Genomic DNA, 20,470 nt, shown 5'->3' with positions numbered 1-20,470 from the left:
TTATGATGAAAAAATACTAGGCCTACCCAACATATTATATGAAAGTCTTTTCACTGAAGAATTGAATGGTAAATTCATTAGTTTCATGGACCTTTCCCTCATTAAATTTAACAACAATATTAATCCCACCAGGGGCAATTAAAGTAGGGCTGTATTAGGGCATGATACAACAAACACATAAAGAGGCAAATTACTTACAAACAATATAAAAACAGCATGCTTCATAATAACTTCATAAATAAAACAAACAAACAAAAAAAAAAAAAAACACACAGCAATAAGAAAAGACCCATACATTAAAAATTTTAAACTTAAAAATGTAAGGTTATAAAGCCTTACTGCCTCTGGAACAAAGGTGAAATAATATCTGTTAGAAGAGCATTTGATGCTTCTAAACCTTCTTCCAGAGGGCAACAAAACAAAAAAGGCTTCAGAGGATGAGAATCATTTCCTATCACACTTTGAATTTTCCTTATCATTTGCTGTTCATGCAACTGTGATAGACTCCGCAGAGGCAACCCAATAATCTTGGAGCAAGTCTTGACTAAGTTTTGAAGGCAATTGTTTATCTCTAAAGGAAGGTAAGCATTAATGCGGGGTTTTGTGAGTATTTCATACTTATTTTGCTTCAAATCGTAACGTTTGTAATGTTTTGCTCAGTTTTGTGTGTTAGGTCAAAAAAGTAATTAATTACTACTTATATCTAGGAATGCCACGATTAACCAATTTCACTATTAACCGTGGTTTAGTTCGGTTAATTTATCGTAAAGGCGCCTCAAAACCACGTTTCAGCACTGAACAAAACTATTGCAACTAAACAAAACTATGCCAACTGTGCGCTAGTTTAAAGTTCGGAGCTTGTGCGCTAGGCTAATATGCATGCACACTGGATTAAAGGCTGATTTTAACTATGGCTGAAGGCTAATAAAAAAAGGGACGTTCACACATCCCATCTTTTGTTTGTGCAAGTTCGTTATTTCCAATTGAGGCGCGCGGTTTGCGAGTGCATACTTGCAGCGATGTGCACACGGTGTGCAAGCGACAGGGGCACTCACGCTTTCTAAGTGCACCTAGGTGAAAGAATGGCGCGAGCGCACTGCCAGTCACCTGACAAGAGAGCTTCTTATGATTTTCCAAACTAGTGCCGTAAAATTAATGAATGCATTATAATCGTGATACCCGTGAAACCGCGATTATTCCTCAGACTTTAACCGTACAACCAAAATCTATAATCGTTGCATCCCTACTTACATCATACAATGGTGCTTACATTACTTTTCACCTTGTCTGAAAAGTAACACATTGACTCAGAAAGTAAATTCATTTTCTTTTCAGCTTTGTCCCTTTATTAATCAGGGGTCACCACAGCGGAATGAACTACCAACTTATCCAGCAAATGTTTTACACAGTGGATGCTCTTCCAGCTGCAACCCATCTCTGGGAAACATCCATACACACTCATTCACACTCATGCACTATGGACAATTGAGCATAGCCAATTCACCTACATGTCTTTGGACTGTGGGTGAAACCAGAGCACCTGGAGGAAACCCACGCGAACGAAAGGAGAACGACAGCACTACCTACTGTGCCACTACGCCACCTACTCAGAAAGTAATTTAGTAATTTGATAAAATACTAAAAAATCCCCATAAATCTCAACACATAGACAATAGAAATTGAGCTCTTTATATTGTACTTTTTAAGACAGTTCTCACAAGGACCTTTTAATTTTGTTAAAGTAAATTTACACTTACATTTTAAACAGGTGGTGCAGTGAGTAGCACAATCGCCTCACAGCAAGAAGGTCACTGGTTTGAGCCTCGGCTGGGTCAGTTGGCCTTTCTGTGTGGAGTTTGCATGTTCTCCCCATGTTGGTGTGGGTTTCCTGCGGGTGCTCCGGGTTTCCCCCACATGTGCAAAAAAATAGGTGAATTGGGTAAGCTAAATTGGCCGTAGTGGCGACTCCATATTAATAAAGGGACTAAGCCGAAAAGAAAATGAATGAATGAATGAATTTTAAACAATATACGTACCAAAACACAAGTTTCAAATTATTGAAACCATATTTTATACATACCATATACTGATATCTAAAACATTTAATTGTTACTTAAACGTGCAATTGTCAGATAAAAAAAACCTTTAGTTGAAAATGTTTTCATTATCATGCAAAATATCTGAATAATACATATATTAACTAACTAATTATTTATAATTATATACACACACACACATACTGTAAAGATGTCTTGATGAAAATATAATTATTCTGTTAAATAAACAGTATATTTATCTCTGAATTTATTTATACAGAACTGTTGAATTTATCTTCACTGGAAAAAAGCTTTCATTCATCCAATTAAAAACATTTGGAGTAATGGTTTACGTCTAAATTTTATAATTTGACCCAATGAAAAGCAAATAATTTGCCTTAATATTTTCTATCTCCATGAGAACAGCTTTATATAACCTGGTACAAAGCATTTTTGTCTTGTTGAAGAAAGTCAATTAATTTAAATTCTCTTTTTGCTCTAAACAAGAAGATATTGCTTTAATCAAAGCAAATATTCCAATAAAATGTTCATTCATCCAGTTAAAAAAAAATTAGGGTAATGGTTTCACATCTAAATTTGATCACTCGAGCCAATGAAAAATAAATCAATTGCCAGAATCTTTTTTTTAAGTCCATGAAAGTACAAAGCAAACTGAGCTTCGGTTTAATACGCATGCACTGGCCTATGTGAATAACCTTAACATTTTACGTTGGTCAAAACAAATATTTATCAGTTGAGCTCTTAATCAAAAACATTTATATTTAACTTTGAACTTAAAATACAATACTTGAAATAATAAAACAAATAATATTAAACTAAAATGAAAGAGACATTTTGAATTGGATGAAGTACTGCTTCAATTAAGAGATTAAATGTTGATTGAAGAGTAGATTAATATTAAATTGTCTAAAAATGAACAGTAATTGGGGACAATATGGTGGCTCAGTGGTTAGCAGTCGCCTCAAAGCAAGAAGGTCGCTGTTTCGAGTCCCGATGGACCACTCAGCATTTCAGTGTGGAGTTTGCATGTTCTCCTCATGTTGGTGTGGGTTTCCTCCGGGTGCTCCGGTTTCCCTCACAGTCCAAAGACATACGATAATTAAATAAACTAAATTGGATGTAGTGTATGAGTGTGCGTGAGTGTTTCCCAGTACTGGGTTGCAGCTGGAAGGGCATCCGCTGTGTACAGTAAAACATATGCTGGATAAGTTGGCGGTTCATTCCACTGTGGCGACCCTTGGTGAATAAAGGGACTAAGCTAAAGGAAAATGAATGAACGAATGAACGAATGAACAGCAGAATGGGATTTACATTATAGACCATTTCAATGTGGTCATGTCATTGGCCTATGAACATTTCCTGCTTGCTATCAAACTCATAACTGTAACAAGCGGCAATTCAATCAAAATTTAATGTTAAAACAGCTATCATAACATTATTTATCAGTATGTGGCTCTTTTTGGATTCTCTGAAGCTATAGAAATTAAACATGTAAAAGAGGAAATACGTTGGGACCATCGTTTTTGTTTACATCCCTCAAAATGGTCCATGAGTAATTACACCAACACTGGTTCGGTCCAGACCTTACTCTAGTATTTGTTCTAAATAGTATCAAAAACAACTTTTGAAAAAAATAAATAATGGTGTTTGGTCCACTGAAGTAACCGCAGATAAGAGCTGTAGTCTCCAGTCACATGTCAGACATGCTCTGCTGTGTTTAAAAGGCATGAGACGTGATCGTTCAGCGCTGTTTACCTCAACACACTCGGAGAACAATCAGTTTTATCAGTGCTTGGTGATTATACACTTTGAACTCTCGTCTAAGCGACTGGGGTCACGGTCAACTTCGATTACTGCAATGCATTTGTTTACTGCGCTTGTTTTTACTCTCCCTGATTTCGCTTTGCAAAGCTTTCAGTGCCCTTGCTAATAAGCCATAGTGTTTGGCAGGCTACGCAGACCAGAACAACTGAATGTGTCTACACTAATCTCCGGTCTAGTGAACACGTACAGGTTTTGAGCAAGAGGAATCAAATGTAAATGATGTTGTTTAATCATTGCTGGTGGAGGTGGGTGTCCTGCCAAAACCAATAGTTGTTCAGGTTACTCACAGAATGACCTCAGTGTTAAAGGGATTGTTCATGCAAAACTGAAAGTTCTGTGTTCGTTTACTCTCCTTTCACTTTTCACAAACCTGTTTGAGTTTCTTTCTTCTGACGAACACAAAAGAAGATATTGTAAAGGATGTTGGAAACTATTAGGAAGTCAATGGTTACCGGCTTTTAGCATTTTTCTAAACATCTTATTTTGTGGGAAATGGAAAAAGAAGTGGTTAACTATCCCCTACTATATAAAGTATATAGTATATACTATATAACCCTAGCGCTTAGGCATTTTTATATAGATTTAACAAGGCTGCTTTAAGACATTGTTGAATATTAAACTGCTAGGAATAAGGTGGATTAAAGCAAAAAGTGCAAATTAAATGCATTTTTGCTTTGAACTCTAAAGTTGAACTACATTTGAAGGCTTTGTGTTTCTCAAAAGTTATATTGATTTGATTTGATTATGTGGCCTGTCTGAATACTAGATTCTGATTGGTGTTTAAACAACTGAATGCACAGGAAGTTTAATATCCACATTTTTCCAAAGCTTTATACATGATGTTTTGAGTGAACGACAATAACGTTTGTGAAAGCATCATCAATTTATTAATGAAATTGTCAAGATTGTACTTAGTAGGTAATTATTCACTAATTATAGATTATGAATTAAAATGTACGGGCAGCACGGTGGACTGCGTGTGTGAATGCGAGAGTGTATGGGTGTTTCCCATTACTGGGTTGCAGCTGGAAGGGCATTATCTGCATAAAGTATATGCCGAAATAGTTGGCAGTTCATTCCGCTGTGGCGACCCCTGATAAATAAGGGACTAAGCCGAAGGAAAATGAATAAATGAATGAATTAATTAAATTAAATTGTCAAAACCCTGTTTTTTAGAGAGGTAAAGTATTTATTTAATGTTAAAAAAATAAATAAACAAATAAATAAATAAAATTATGCATGTTAAATTGATAGCTCATTCTGAAATGTAAATTCTAGCATTATTTACAGCGGATGAAACTCATAGAAGTTGAGTGTGAGTAAATGGTGATAAAGTTTTTATTTTTGAGGGAACAGTTCTTTCAATATTTCTCATATACGGTCACATGAAATTCAGGCAAACATGCCAAATATTACATCTTTTTTTGTGTTACGATGTTTTATTTTGATTTTGAATTAGTTTGGCTTGATTAATAATCTTTCCAACAAACTGACTGATTTGCAAACCCTGCTGTCTAATACACATTATGTTATTGGTAATACACTCATGTTTGCTGCTTGTTCAAACTACATATTTAAAATGAGCTGATTTAATCAATTTAATCAAGTTAATTTAATCAATTTGTGTTTGAACAACATGAAGGAATTGTGTGAAACCCAGCATTTTTACAGTGTAAATTATGGTGATAAAAATTCACAATTTTATCTTTGAACAGACTGCTAGATATAGCAAGCCACAGCAGACAAAATAACCTTTTCTTAACCCCTTATTTTTTTATTTTTCAAAACTGGCAAAGGAGCGTGCAATACATGGGATATAATATACACTCAAAAAAATAGATTTTCTGTTTGAAATAATGTATTTGAAATAAGCTGAAACAACACAATTTTTGAGTTTTTTTAAGGACAAATGAATTGCTTTATGTTCAACCCACTTATTTTTGTAAAAAATAGTAAGCTAACTTAATTCCTTCATGTTGTTGCAACACAAATCGATTGCGTGGAACCGAGCATTTTTAACAGTGTACACTCAAAAAATGACATTTGCTGTTTGTTTGGTAAAACTACTGATCAAATATGAGCTCAAACAACTCAATTCAACTCAAATTGAGAACTTTATTGCTTTATGTTTAATTAACTTAAATGAAATTAAATAAATAACAAGCTGGCATGATTCCTTCATGTTGTCCTTTCACAAATCGATTGCATGGAAGCCAACTTTTTTTTTACAGTCTACAGTGATGCACACTACACCGTTTTAAACCTGGACATACAGCAAAGTTACTTACTTTATGTCAGAGGTCAAAAGTTTGCACATTCGCATTTGCTTTGTATTGCTCCACACGCTTGCTGGCCACTTTTCCTTCACTATCTGCTCTAACTCATCCCCTACAAAATAAAAAACGAGAAAAATAATGAAAGTTTAAACACTGTTTATATTTGTCGACAAAACTCATTTCCAGCACTTAAGCAAAACCCACAAGATCAAACTGGTTTTCGAGATCATGACAAACAAACCCAGTGAAGCGTCTCCAAACGTTTGACTTGCATTGTGTTTGCTCTTTGTGTTGCACTTGTTGGAATTAATTCTGTCTCATCGCATTAGCAATGCAAACGAGCTGATTGTCCGAGTCATTTGTTTGTGCCGCATATGTGTGTGTTTGGCCTGCTGGATCAGCGCCTTGATCTGGCCAAATAAACAAAACGTCTAAACAATCAGTGCGCCTCCTCACATTCCAGGTGCACATTTCACTTAGTAATTGAGTTCAGAGAGACAAAGAGAGGAAATAACATCCTTGTTTTACAGTTTAGACAACCTTGATATGCAAGACTTGCCTTCGGGTTTGGTTTAATATAATCAGAGTGTGCTGGAAAACTAAATGAAACCTGATGAGTGTTTTACAAAGTCATCAAGCTGGCTGTTGCAATAATTCAGATGTGTTCAGATATGCTGTTTTGGTCTGTCCTGTGCACTGCATTATCATTTTCAAGATGGAGATTTATAAACGTTCATGTTTTAAAAGATTGTCACACTTTATGTAATGTACAATTCATGCTATTAACAAACAGCTATTAACTAAGACTTCATTCATTTTCCTTCAGCTTAGTCTCTGATTTATCAGAGGTCGCCACAGCGGAATGAACCGCCAAATATTCCAGCATATGTTTTACACAGCAGATGCACTTTCAGTCGCAACCCAGAACTGGGAAACATCAATACACTCTCTAATTTACACACACTCATACACTACGGCCAATTTAGTTTATTCAATTCACCTATAGCACATGTCTTTGGACGGTGGGGGAAACTGGAGCACCCGGAGGAAACCCACACCAACACGGGGAGAACATGGAAACTCCACACAGAAACATACGCCACCATGCTGCAGATTCTAAATATTCTTGTTTTAATACATTTGGTCACACTTTATTTTAATGTATAATTCATGCTTTTTTAGCTCAATAAACTATTAATTAGCTGGTTAGTAAGATAGTAGTTGGTTTTAGGTTTTGGGATTAGGGATGTAAATTAAGATCATACTTAAGTGCTAATAAACAGTTAATATCTAGAGATATTAAGTAGAAAGGTAATAATAAGCCAGTAAATGGTGTACATTTTTACTTTAAGGTGTTATCAAAAAATGACATAAAATAAAGGGATGTGTATTTTAATACTTTAATCATCAAAAATTGTAAAAAATAAAATAAAATTATCAATTTTCCTGGAACTACATAAAAAAGTAGACCACTGAAGATAATAATAATAATAATAATAAATGTTTTTAAAGCAGAAAATGGTCATATTAGGGACCATTCACACTTGGAGTGTGTCTTTGCATGTAAAAAGTATTTAGATAAAACTGTATTTAGGAATGGCTTTTGAAAAAATGTGTCTCCTCTGCCATTTTGCAGTCAATTAAAACAGCTTTTTAGAGCTATTTTTTTTATAAAAGCTTGCAATGGTTACACCACCTTTAAACTCTTCTGATTGTTCCACTGCTTTTTATTTTTTTTTAAACTTGACACAGCATCTTTTATTTTAATCAAGCATATGTTAAGAAATTAGCTGCTACCCTAAATTTTCAAGTTGAATCAAATTAACGTTACGTGTCATTTCAACTTATTACAATCTTTAAAATAAAATCCATAAAAATATGTATAATTTAGGAATTATTAATCTATATTCCTAAATCTGTCTGTCCAACACAATCTCACGGCAATTCGTAGCTTTTTGATTTAGTGGTTAATTCGTACGAATTCGTACAATCTAATTCGTACAATTTAGTACGATTTGCTCATCTGCCAATGACAGTTGGGTTTAGGGGTGGGGTTAGGTGCCACGCCTCCTTTTTAAAATCGTACAATTTCGTACGACTGAACTACGACTGAATTAGCCACTAAACTGTCAAAACGTAAAATACTTACGTTTTCTCGTGAGATCAGGCTGGTCTGTCTGTCTGTCAAGCAATAATGGTCACAAAAATATTCCTCCCCATCTTTGAAATCAAAAGATATTTACAACTGTATTTCTCAGTGAATTAAATGTGAATTCAAGAGTTCACACTTAGCTGATGATTGGTTATAAAGTGTGTTTGGCATGCTGTCCCGGGAGAGAGCCCTGAGCTCAGAAGATCCTCGAGCCTTGGGCTACCTCCTGTTTGCAGGGCGAGAGGGGAGTTTGAGCTCAGGTAGATCTCGAGAATTCCCTTGTTTGTAGCTAATGACCAATTAGAGATGGGTATGAAGAGATAACTACTTATTAGGAGCATGTCTATGGTGCAGATTTGGATTAGTTAATTAACTTAAGTCTCATGTTTTTGGATGGTGGGAGGAAACCGGGGGACCCGGGGGAAACCCACGTGAGTACGGGAAAAAGATGTACACTGCACAGAAACGTCAACTGGTCTGATAAGGACTAGAACCAATGAAATTTTTACTGTGAGGCAACAGTGCTAACCAGTGGGGCGCCATGCCGCACAATCTAGGAGAGGAGGAGTAGGGGTGGAAGCGGGGATACTTCAAAATGAAGATGACTGTGGTATGGAACTTTAGTTATTTATGGTGACTTAAGAATCGTCTGATTGGTGAATCATAAATTAGATAATGCGGGACCAGCCAATATCAATCATAAGCATGTGAAATTAGTTTATAAATAAACTTCACTTAAACTAGATTTTGTGTGTGCTACTTGTAATGTGTTACACTGTGAATATGATCAAAGTCATGACAACATATATTAATAAGTTATAATGAACATTAAAAAATAAGTGAATCATATTTCAACCAAACTTTTAGGTTATAAAAGCTGTTTTAAATCAGTTTTATCAGTATAATTTAAGGTAAATTACTTGTATACAAGGCCAGAATTCTGAATCGTTTTTTTTTAGCTATTTCTGAACAGAATATTGTAAAAAAACTCATTTAAATAAAATCATAAAAATGTGGATTTATGCGGATTGATTTTGATAGTAAATCTGAAAGTGAAGCTAAAATCTTAACACATGACATAAACCTTTTTTAATCAAAAGTTTGCAATACAGATCAAATTAGAGCCCGTTGTTTGGTAAAAATAGTAATTTTCGATTATAATAAATCCACTATTCCCAGTATAGGGTTGTGGCTGGAAGGGCATAGCCCATATGCTGGATAAGTTGTCAGTTATTTCCGCTGTGGCGACCCCTGATTAATAAAGGTAATAAGCCGAAAAGAAAATGAATGAATGAATGAATTCACTAAAAGACAAAAGCAAAATATTACTCTAAAACTGTACTGCACATAAATCATCTAAACATTTACATATTCAATTACTGAAAATGAACATCAAAACTCAACAAATATATCTTTACACACATTTACATAAGCAGTTAAATAGACTGAATGATGGACTCTGCAGAGTTGTGCAGATTCTGTGTGGTCCTACACATAAGGTTATTTTGATTCAACCTAAGAATGCAAGGCAGCCATGTACATTTTTTACAGTGTACCCCCAACACTGAGTTCATATAGACATCCAGAAACTAGACCACAAATTCTTCCTCTCATTAAAAGTAGGGGACACTTTCCCCACTTTATTTTCCAGCACTTTCCATCACTCAGCCCTGTCTGCAAAACACATCAGGGTTATAAAATCTTCTTGCATAAACAGTTCTCCTGTGGGCTGGACAGAAACACCACAGAACAGACCACAATATGACAGCCACCTTCAAAAATCAAAACACGAACAAAACCTTATTAAGATGGTCTTATTTACTGTTGTTTGGGCTATTTACACTGATTTCAATAGGATTCTTTTAAATAGTGTTGTGAGAAATGCACCAAAGCGACTGAGAAAAACTGTAATATCAAGGATACAAGGATAACTTATATGAAGGTGCTGCAAAGGTCCCTAAGTTACACACGTCTGTCAAGTGCATTTATATTCACAAACATAAACAAATGGAAAAAACCACACAAAATACGAAAACTGTTATTTAAATGGAGTTAACTTGTTAACAAAGGTTCGGCAGCGGGACCACGCCTCACTTTGCCTCCTTAACTATAAACCTACTCCCTAAAATTTAGTTAAAGCAGACCAGCCCTCTAGCACTGTTCATCTCATTCTCTTGAACCAACCCTCCCTCCCTCTACACTGTAAACCCTAATAAGTTAAGACTACTCAAATGATTTGAGGACAGTAATTCCCTCAGTTCGTTTGTGTAATAGGAAATCAAACAACTCAATTAATTGAGTTGACCAAATGTGATCTCTTCATTGAATGAACTTAAATGTTTAATTACAGATAACTTACAATGGCTAATAGACTAAACTTGCACATTTTTCAGCTTTTATATTCTTTACTTACTTACTTACTTACTCCCAGGGCCGAAGTTGATATTCAGCCACACCATGTTTGTGTTTTGTAACATCTAATTTTTACGAGGTGGGTCGTTAGCCCAACGCTCAACCCCTAACCTGGAGGACCAGGACATACACACATACACTACAGACAATTTAGCCTACCCAATTCACCTGTACCACATGTCTTTGGACTGTGGGGGAAACCAGAGGACCCGGAGGAAACATACGCAAACATGGGAAGAACATGCAAACTTCACACAGAAATGCCAACTGACCCGAACCAGCAACCTTCTTGCTGTGAGGTAACAGCGCTACCCACTGTGCCTCCATGTCGCCCCTGCGTGTATATCAATTTAGAAAAATTTATATAAACCTTTAAATATCTACTTACTAATTTAACTTTTCTCTTTCATCATATGGGTTCAGGTATTGACTCTCTCCTGCTGTGCTTCAGCAAAATTCAGCATCCCAAGCAAAAGGACCACCTTGTGTCGTATAATATCGACCAATCGCAGTTCTCGAGACAGAATTTCAAGCGCAAGCCATCGTTTTAACAAAAGACATGGTGACTCGTTTAAAGAAATTAAAATGTTAAGTTCAGAGAACTTAAAATATTAATTAAAAGTGTTTTGCTGCCTATTGAGTAAGTTAAACACACCTGTTTAATTTTTGATGGGAAAAGTTGTTATTTTAAGTAATGTCAAGTTATATTAACTTAATACCTTTAGTAATGACAACAACAGGGTTTACAGTATATTTCCTTGCTTCCCATTAATAATCATTAAAACCCTCTCTTACCTGCTAGGTTCAGTCGGGGGTCCAACCACTCTACCAAAACATTACAGATGGTACCCCCACTCTGAGTATCTGGCCATCATCGTAGGACATCGTGTGGCGTGGTCCATCCTGGTAAAAAGATTTGTAAAGCGGCAGTTATAGTAACTCGCTGGCAACAGTGCTGCCAGTAAATTACCGCAAAAATACAATAAAATGTCAAACTGCACACCAGCCTTTTACACTACACTCCTTTCTGCCTGATTTGCTGGAATGTTTCACAATTTTGAAATATTATGACTTTTAACCTATGTTAAGTTCCTTTAACTCAATCTACATTGTAAAAAAGGAAAACAGAAATAAAGACTAACTGAATTGTAAAATGTAAAACTAATAAAAATACCTATTAAAGCACGCAATTGCTTCTTGAGAGTGCCAAGTGCCGATGTGTACGTTTTTTGAGATCAATGACATTCGGGCCTGCTGTACTCATGTAAATCCACCAGAGGTCATTGTCGACTGACTGACTGACTGACTGACTGACTGACTGACTGACTGACTGACCGACCGACCGACCGACCGACCGACCGACCGACCGACCGACCGACCGACCGACCGACCGACCGACTGATTGACCGACTGACCGACTGACCGACCGACCGACCGACCGACCGACCGACCGACCGATTGATTGACTGACCGACTGTCCGACCGACCGATTGACCGACTGACTGACTGACTGACTGACTGATTGATTGATTGATTGACCGACCGACCGACCGACCGACCGACTGATTGACTGACTGACTGACTGATTGACTAACCCACCCTCCTCTTTCCCTAAACCTAACCAATAGTGTTTTCAAAAGCAATCCAGAAATGCCCTCATCTGATTTTTAACACATTTTACCACGTTCTCACTCTGTTATTTACTTCTTTATTTTATTTTTGTCTTACTTGCTTTCTGGAACCGCTCTTCACCAGACTCAAACCCCGTTGTCATGGTCCTTTTTGTGTCTCAAGTCTGCCGACATACATGGTGAGCTAAATGGACAAACTGGTTACAGTGGGAAAGCCGTCCATACGAAGGGTAAGAGGTCAGCTGATAAGCACGAAAGGAACGGCGTCATAACGCCGCGTTTGTTTTAAAGACGATATGCAGCCACACCTACTTCTGGCTACAGAATTCACGATCTCCAGAAATGTATATGGGCTACGTTTTTAGAATGAGCCTATGTTTATTGAATCTGATCCTGTCTGTTAAAAAGATGAATCTCTTTATCTGTCTGAGGCTTTATGGATGAAGGTGTTGATTGTTATAGCAGATCTCCAACCCCTGTGTTCAGGGTCGGAGGTCAAAGCTCTCATTCAGTCTCTGTGTGGCTGAAGGAAAAGACACTGTCCAGAAACTGAATATATACCGTCTCTCGTCCTAAAGAAGTGATGGCGCTGACAGGTCATATGTGACTGTTTATATCCCTCTTTTATCATTTCTTTACAGGATAAAGACCCGAGGGCTCTTGTCCAGGTCACAGGTGCAGTTTATACACTGGATGTGGACTGAAAAATCCTCAGATTAACTTTAAAGGAGATCACTGTGGTGTTGCTTGTAGTTTTGAGAAGACAGACTGTTCTATCGCACAGGGTTAGCTCACTTCAATCTGTGGACAATACATAAAGAAGAGAATATAAATTAAAAAAATTAAAAAATAAATAAATGAATAAAAGATGAGACAAAAGTTTAACCATTTAAAAATCACAATAGGGTGACACGGTGGCTCAGTAGTTAGCACTGTTGCCTCACAGTAATAAGGTTGCTAATTCGAGTCCCGACTGGGCCAGTTGGCATTTCTGTGTGGAGTTTGCATGCTCTCCCCATGTTCGTTTCCTCCAGTTGCTCCGGTTTCCCCCATAGTCCAAAGACATGCGCTATAGGTGAATTGAATTAACTAAATTGTCCATAGTGTATGTGTGTGAATGAGAGTGTATGGATGTTTCCCAGTGTTGGGTGCAGCTGGAAGGGTGTCCACTGTGTAAAACATATGCTGGATAAGTTGGCGGTTCATTCCGCTGTGGCAGTCCAAATAGATAAATAAATCCAAATAATAAGTTATCATTTCAAAATATTTTATTTTTATTATTTAAGAAGAAATTATATTATATATTTTATATTGTAAATATATTATCAAGTACAAAGTTGTAATAATATTTTTTTATTACTCGTGTGTTTGAAAATGTAAAGAAATAAATATTACAGTTATAGTATTGTTAAAATTTAAGAATAAAAATAACAACTATTTATTATAGTTATATTATTTGACTTATTAGTTATATGATTATTCTTCAGCTCTTTTATTATAATAATATTTAATACAAAATACATATCCAAAATCTATCTATCTATCTATCTATCTATCTATCTATCTATCTATCTATCTATCTATCTATCTATCTATCTATCTATCTATCTATCTATCTATCTATCTATCTATCTATCTATCTATCTATCTATCTGTCTGTCTGTCTGTCTGTCTGTCTGTCTGTCTGTCTGTCAGTCTGTCGGTTTGTCAGACTGTCTGTCTGTCCGTCCGTCCGTCCGTCCATCCATATACATAATAACATCCATAAAAATTAAGATTATTAAAAATTAAGAATAATTATCTATCTGTCTGTCTGTCTGTCTGTCTGTCTGTCTGTCTATCTACCTATCATCTGTCTGTCTGTCCGTCCGTCCATCCGTCCGTCCATCCATATACATAATAACATCCATAAAAATTAAGATTATTAAAAATTAAAAATAATTATCTATCTGTCTGTCTGTCTGTCTGTCTGTCTGTCTGTCTGTCTGTCTGTCTGTCTGTCTGTCTATCTATCTATGTATTTTATATATTGCCATAAATAACATAAATGTAAAATAATACAGTTTGTGCAACTTCAGTGACATTCAATCAAACTACTTGCTTAAAACGTACATAAAAAAACAACACAGAAAAAAAAATGTCAAAAGTAAAAGTTTTTTTTTTATCAATCAAAATCAGCTTGGCACAGAAATAGAGGTGGCACATGCCCACAGACATAATGGCTCAGTTTGAAGACTTAAACTAGAAAACATGAAACTCTTTAGAAACCTGCTAACAATGATCAATTCAGTAGATCTATTAAAAAAATTATGATAGTAAAATCATTGTGCCATGATCCTGGAGCCTTAAAGACTCTCGCAGAGACATTAATAAAATGACTCAGCCCATGAAGAACTGCTTATTTCATCCCCAAAACATTGATTCAATGACTCACGTCAGTGTTTAAAATGTCTTTCTCATGAACAATCAGTGAATGAGTAAAGCCCTCGTGAGTCAGTGTGGATACAGTTGGTAAATCACGGATATCATTAGTATTGGTCATCCGTTTCAGATGAAATCATCCAAACATAAACAACAAGAGAGTTTCATTATTGGCTGATTATCAGACAGCTTCGCCTGATAATAGATGAGGCCCTAAAATACCATTTGGAAACAAAACTGGACGAAGAGTACACCATAAATCTGAGGCCATTTATTTAGACAGGGCTTTATTTTAGCAGATTATCTGGTTCATTTTATTTGTGTATTAAAAGTTGATTTAAGGGTAATAATGCGGTAAAGCATCAAGAAGATGCCATTAGACTCCTGAGGTAAACACTGTGTCTATCAGCTGGCATTCAGGAGAAGATGTAGATGTATTTTTTGAAAATAAATCAGTGATTTTGGTAAAGCTCTTAAAAATAAAGTGAAATGGAGGACATGTTTCATATAAAGGTGTAATGAACTGCTCTATAACCTCCCAGAACGCCAAATACTGCATTGTGAAATTATATTTTTTTACTTTGGTTGTTGACGAGGACAAAATGAAGTGAAGGTACATGTAATTTTCCAATAAAAATATTGAAGATAAGCACATAATCACTTTTAAAGATTATATTTTAATCCTTGTTAAAGAGCTTGAGCATTCCAGAAAATTAGTTCTTGTGTCTTAGGGTATAATCACACTAGTCATAATTGTCTTGTCCGTGCTCCCCTCTCCCCCTTAGCAGGGACTAACACTTTATTTTGCCCTCTGAGCCTGAGCACACTTACGTCATCGATGATGCGACTGTTCAGTTTAACAGTAGAGAAGCGCTTTCGCTCCGTACAATGGAGATTGCTTTAGTTATATTGTTTTGTATTATTCGAAGTCGTTTGATATGCAGTGACACAGTCAAATCTTTTGCTGAACAGATCCACAACTTTTGATGCTCATAAACCTTCATGAAGTGGAGGCTTGCTGAAGGTGACAGCTGATGTGCAGTGAGGGATTTGTATCTTTTAATACACAATTCACATTCATTTAAAAGCAAGAAAGATTTATAAATCCATATGAAACAGTCCCTTAAAGAGCCATGAAACCTCCCTCTTTCCTGAAATCCTGAAGTCTACCTCAGGATTTTTTTCAATAAAATGAACAGTAATTTAATGTCCTGCTACATATGCTTTTTGTACTTTCACATAACCACAATTTGTTATATCATTATAAAGATAATCATGTTTATATAAACACTTTAAAAGAGGAGGACTCTCCTCCTCAATCCCTGGGTCTGAATGCAGACACGGTGGATAGCAATGCAGCTCGTCACTTTCCATGTCTATTCCAACTATTAGCCCTGCTGGTAATCTGGAGGATTTTAAACAGAGGCGAACACGACAGAACGGATATAGGCGATGTGTCTGAATTGTAACAAACTCAACTGATAAAAGACAAAGTCCGCCATTCTCCAATTCTCGTACAGCTCTCCAGACAAAGTGCTTGCTGCAAACCAACAGCTTTGCTATATTGGCATTAACAGAACTCGGTCAATGGGTCTCACAGCTTGGCAGGTCTGTCTTACCTCTGGAAAGCATGTGCTCTGTTGAATAATTAATAAGCAGGGTCTTCTTATACACTCTCAGAAATAAAGGTAAGCGAGCTGTCACTGGGGTGGTACCTTTTCAAAAGGTACATGTTTGTATTTAAAAGGTCCATATTGGTACCTCAAAAGTCTAAATTAGTACCTAAAAATTTTAAAAGGAACACTTTTGTACTTTTTAGGTACTAATATGTGCTTAAATTCCCTTATTAATACCCTTGCGGTATTAATATGGACCTTTTAGGTACAAATTTGTACCATTTATAAAGGTACCACCCCAGTGACAGCTCGCGTATCTTTAGGACAAGAAAACTCTATGAATAATAATGAGAAACAGACACGTCATCACTCCCCTAGCAGATTCGCACTGTCACCGATTTTGATCTCGCCCCAAAAATTATTTAAAACCCAGAAGATGAAATTAGCTGACAAAACCTCAACATTATCCAGTTTTCCCCACAATTAAAGCTGACAGGTGTTAACATTGTCTTAACAGCTGCTTAACACATACAAATCTGTTAAAATAATTTTTAAAAAGTATTCCAGGGTATCTTGAACTTTAAAAAATGACGTTGCATTTTCAGTTTCATGCTCAGGAGCGCTTTGCACTCACACTCACCAAACCAAAGCTTAACCGAACCGTGCTCTGGCACAACTCGTCCAATCAGGCCCAGGCACGGTTCAGTTGGCCGGACACTTGTCAAATGAACCGGGAAATTGGGGTCAAATGTGCCTGGGCATGGTTCAGATAGCCTAGTGCAGGGATGGGCAAACTCGATCCTGGAGGGCCGGTGTCCCTGCATAGTTTTGCTCCAACCCTAATCAAGCACACCTGCTTGTAGCTTTCTAGTGATCTTAAAGACACTAATTAGGGTGTTCAGGTGTGTTTGATTAGTGTTGGAGCAAAACTCTGCAGGGACACCGGCCCTCGAGGACCAAGTTTGCCCATGCCTGGCCTAGTGTGAGTATACCCTGATAGATGAAAGTTACATTTGTTTATAAACTCCCCCAATATAGTCTAAAAGTATTTTTTTTCAATTAATAATTACAGAATTTGCTAATAATCTACATAATTAATTATAAAGAAACTGCAAGAAAACAACTCAATAATAAGTAGTTTGAACAAGCATTAAGCTAAATTTTTTGAGTACAAATTAAAAAAAAAAAAACAAATGTAAAGAAGCCACAATCACCTGTAAAGAGCCTTTAACGTCCATTTGAAAATGATGCAACAGCTACATGTTTTGCGTCAATATTAAAGAAGAGTCTTCAGGCATTTTAATGAATGCCACTAAAAAATGCACCCCAGAGGAACAGCCACACTTTTTTTTCTTTTTTCTTTTTTTGCACGCCAGGCTGACATCTGAGAGCAATTTGGAAGTCTGCATGGTTGGAGTGGAAAGGATAAGTTGGCGGAAGTAAGTGGCAGGTCTGCAGTGGGTCTCTAGAGCCCAGCGAGGCACAATGCCAACCTGTTTGCACTTGCAGCCTTAAGATACGGTGAGGCATTTGCATGAAAGGCACAGATGCAGTAATGCAAAAAAAAAAAAACAGAGTTCCTGCAGTTCTGTATCACAACAGCCACTTTCTTTTTCAAGTTAGAGAAAAGTCAGACTAATAACTTATCAACTTAAAATTACTTTTAGTATCAGGGGTCATGACAAGTGAAGGGCGTATATTAAAATCTACACTGTAACAAATGCTGGGCTCCACACAATCCATCTGGGTTGGGACAACATGAAGGAATTAAGTTAAATTAATAGTTTTTACAAATTTAAGTGGATTGAACATAAAAGATTTAAGTTGATTAGACGTTGATATTTTGTTGATTTTAGGTTGGACGTTGAACATTGACGTCGGCCTGACATTGGGTTCTGACTTCCACCCGATTTTCATTTCCAAACAAAATGAACATAAAAGATTTAAGTTGTCCACTAAAAAACTTCAGAATTAAATTGATTCAGCTCAACTTTAAAAAAATAGTTTGAACAAACAGTGAATGTCATTTTTTTTTAAATATGAAGTGTGTTATAGTCTGTAAAAAATGCAAGGTTGTACAAAATTTGTTCATGTTGTCCCAACCTAAATCATCCATTCATTCATTCATTCATTAATTCGGCATTTATTCATTTATTTTCCACTGTGCCACCTACAACCCAAATCGATTAAGTTAACCTAACAATTTTAAGTGGATTGAACATAAAACAAATAAGTTGTCCCCCAAAAAATCTATTCATTCGTTCATTTTCTACTGCTTTTCCAGGCCAGGTTGTGGGTGCAGTAGTCTTAGAAGAAAATCCCAGAATTCCCTATGCCTAAACACCTCCAGCTCCTTCGGGGGGGATCACTTGAGGGTGAGTAAATAGTAAAAAACAATTCATTTTTGGGTGAACTATCCCTTCAAGAGTTTCCAATTCCGCTAATATTTTTCATGACTGTGGCCGATGGAAACCCAAGCGTCCTCTAAACATGAAAAATAAAAAATAAATACTCATAATATGCTCATTACAAAATCTCCTAATATACAATTTGCACGCTCATACGGTTTGCTTCATTGCTACAGCAAGTCATTTTGCTTCAAATATGTGGCAGTTTCCACAGACATTTTCTGCAAGACCAACACAAAGAATCATCCTCAACAGAAGCCAAATAACCATAATTGCTCAACACCGCAAGCCTTGACGTCTGGGAAAAGGTCAAGTCTATTGTGGTAACGCTTTAATTTAACTCGGTAAGGAGGAGTTGTTTAAGACAAGCTACAAGTATGACAAAAAGAGCTGCTGTTCTGCACAGCATTAGATGAGTGGATGATCAAGTCATTATATATAGAATCCAGCAAATTAAAGCCAGATTTTGGCCACAAATTTACTGGGATAAATGTAAGACTAAGCTGAAGACTTGATGTACTTTAAACACCATTGAAAAACAAACTGGTATCATGTTATTTAGAACAATATTTGAAAGGTTTGTTCTGACTGATAAATCCCAGCAGGCAAAAAACAACATAAGATGTTAATATTAGGTTAGATTTCGGTCATGACATCAAGTGACCAAAATTCAATGTCTAGCCAACGTTTAAGGACAACGCTATTTTGATGTCCAATAACGACGTCATATTACATTGATATATGGTTGATTTTAGGTTGTGTTGGAAAGTTACCAAAATCCAATATCTGATAGAAGTCATAATGGTAACATCCACACAACGTCAAGGCGTAAAATGATTAGATGTTGATATTTGGTTGATTTTAGGTTGGATGTTGGACATTGATGTTGGACTGATGTTATTTCCAAACAAATTCCAACGTCCCCACAACGTTGGGTTACGTTGGGGTACAATTTCAATATGATGTCATATTGATGTCCTGTGCCTGCAGGGATGCTTTTGAACTTCCATTGGTTCATTACTTAATAGGTAGGTGTGGCTTTGGGGCTCCACCTACTTTGATTTGAAAAGTTTTCCCCTGTTTAGTCCGGTAAAAGGGATAGTTCACACAAAAGTGAAAGGTACAAAAATGAGAATATCACTTATTATTTTTAATGTGGTTTTAAATTATTATGAGTTTTGCAGAATTGTGGATGCTGGCACTCATTGACTTTCATAGTAGGAAAAAAGTACTATGGAAGTCAATGGGTGCCAGCATTCTTCAAAATATATTGTTTTTGTGTTCAAATACTCAAAGAGGTTTTGAACAAGTGAAGGGTGAGAATTGTCAGAGTTTTTTTATTTTTGGGTGAACTATCCCTTTGAGGTCAGATGTGCCCAAGTGAAAACTAACACTACAAACTGTTACAATTTCTAGGACTATAAAATGCCAAGTTACAATTAAATAATTGATAAACAAATTGGGCAGCACAGGGGCTTAGTGGTTAACACTGCCTCATGGCAAGAGTTGGCATTTCTGTATGGAATTTACATATTCTCTCTATGTTGGTGTGGGTTTCTTCCAGGAGCTGCGGTTTCCCCCACTGTCCAAATACATGCACTAGAGGTGAATTGAATAAGCTAAATTTAAAACATAAAAACAAAACAATAACAAAACAATAAAACAAAAACTTC

At 36.3% G+C, this 20,470-nt stretch overlaps 1 protein-coding gene across 3 annotated transcripts in view; it reads right to left on the bottom strand.

Moving 5' to 3' along the window:
* The window catches only part of asb1 (ankyrin repeat and SOCS box containing 1), a 106,603-nt gene that overhangs the window by 8,597 nt on the left and 77,536 nt on the right, over positions 1 to 20,470 (bottom strand). Inside the window, exons 9-10 of one of the 3 annotated variants that reach the window (XM_056465886.1) lie at positions 11,517 to 11,624; positions 6,170 to 6,269 (exon numbers count right to left, since the gene is read on the bottom strand). The exons of 1 other annotated variant lie outside the window; for it this stretch is intronic. The gene's annotated coding sequence lies outside the window, so the exon portion shown is untranslated. The remainder of the gene's footprint in view (positions 1 to 6,169; positions 6,270 to 11,516; positions 11,625 to 20,470) is intronic. One more of the 3 variants, XM_056465888.1, reaches the window with a different exon arrangement.

The sequence above is a fragment of the Danio aesculapii genome, chromosome 9 (assembly GCF_903798145.1).
Source record: "Danio aesculapii chromosome 9, fDanAes4.1, whole genome shotgun sequence".
Classification (NCBI taxonomy): domain Eukaryota; kingdom Metazoa; phylum Chordata; class Actinopteri; order Cypriniformes; family Danionidae; genus Danio; species Danio aesculapii.
This window is presented reverse-complemented; position numbering and strand designations above follow the sequence as displayed.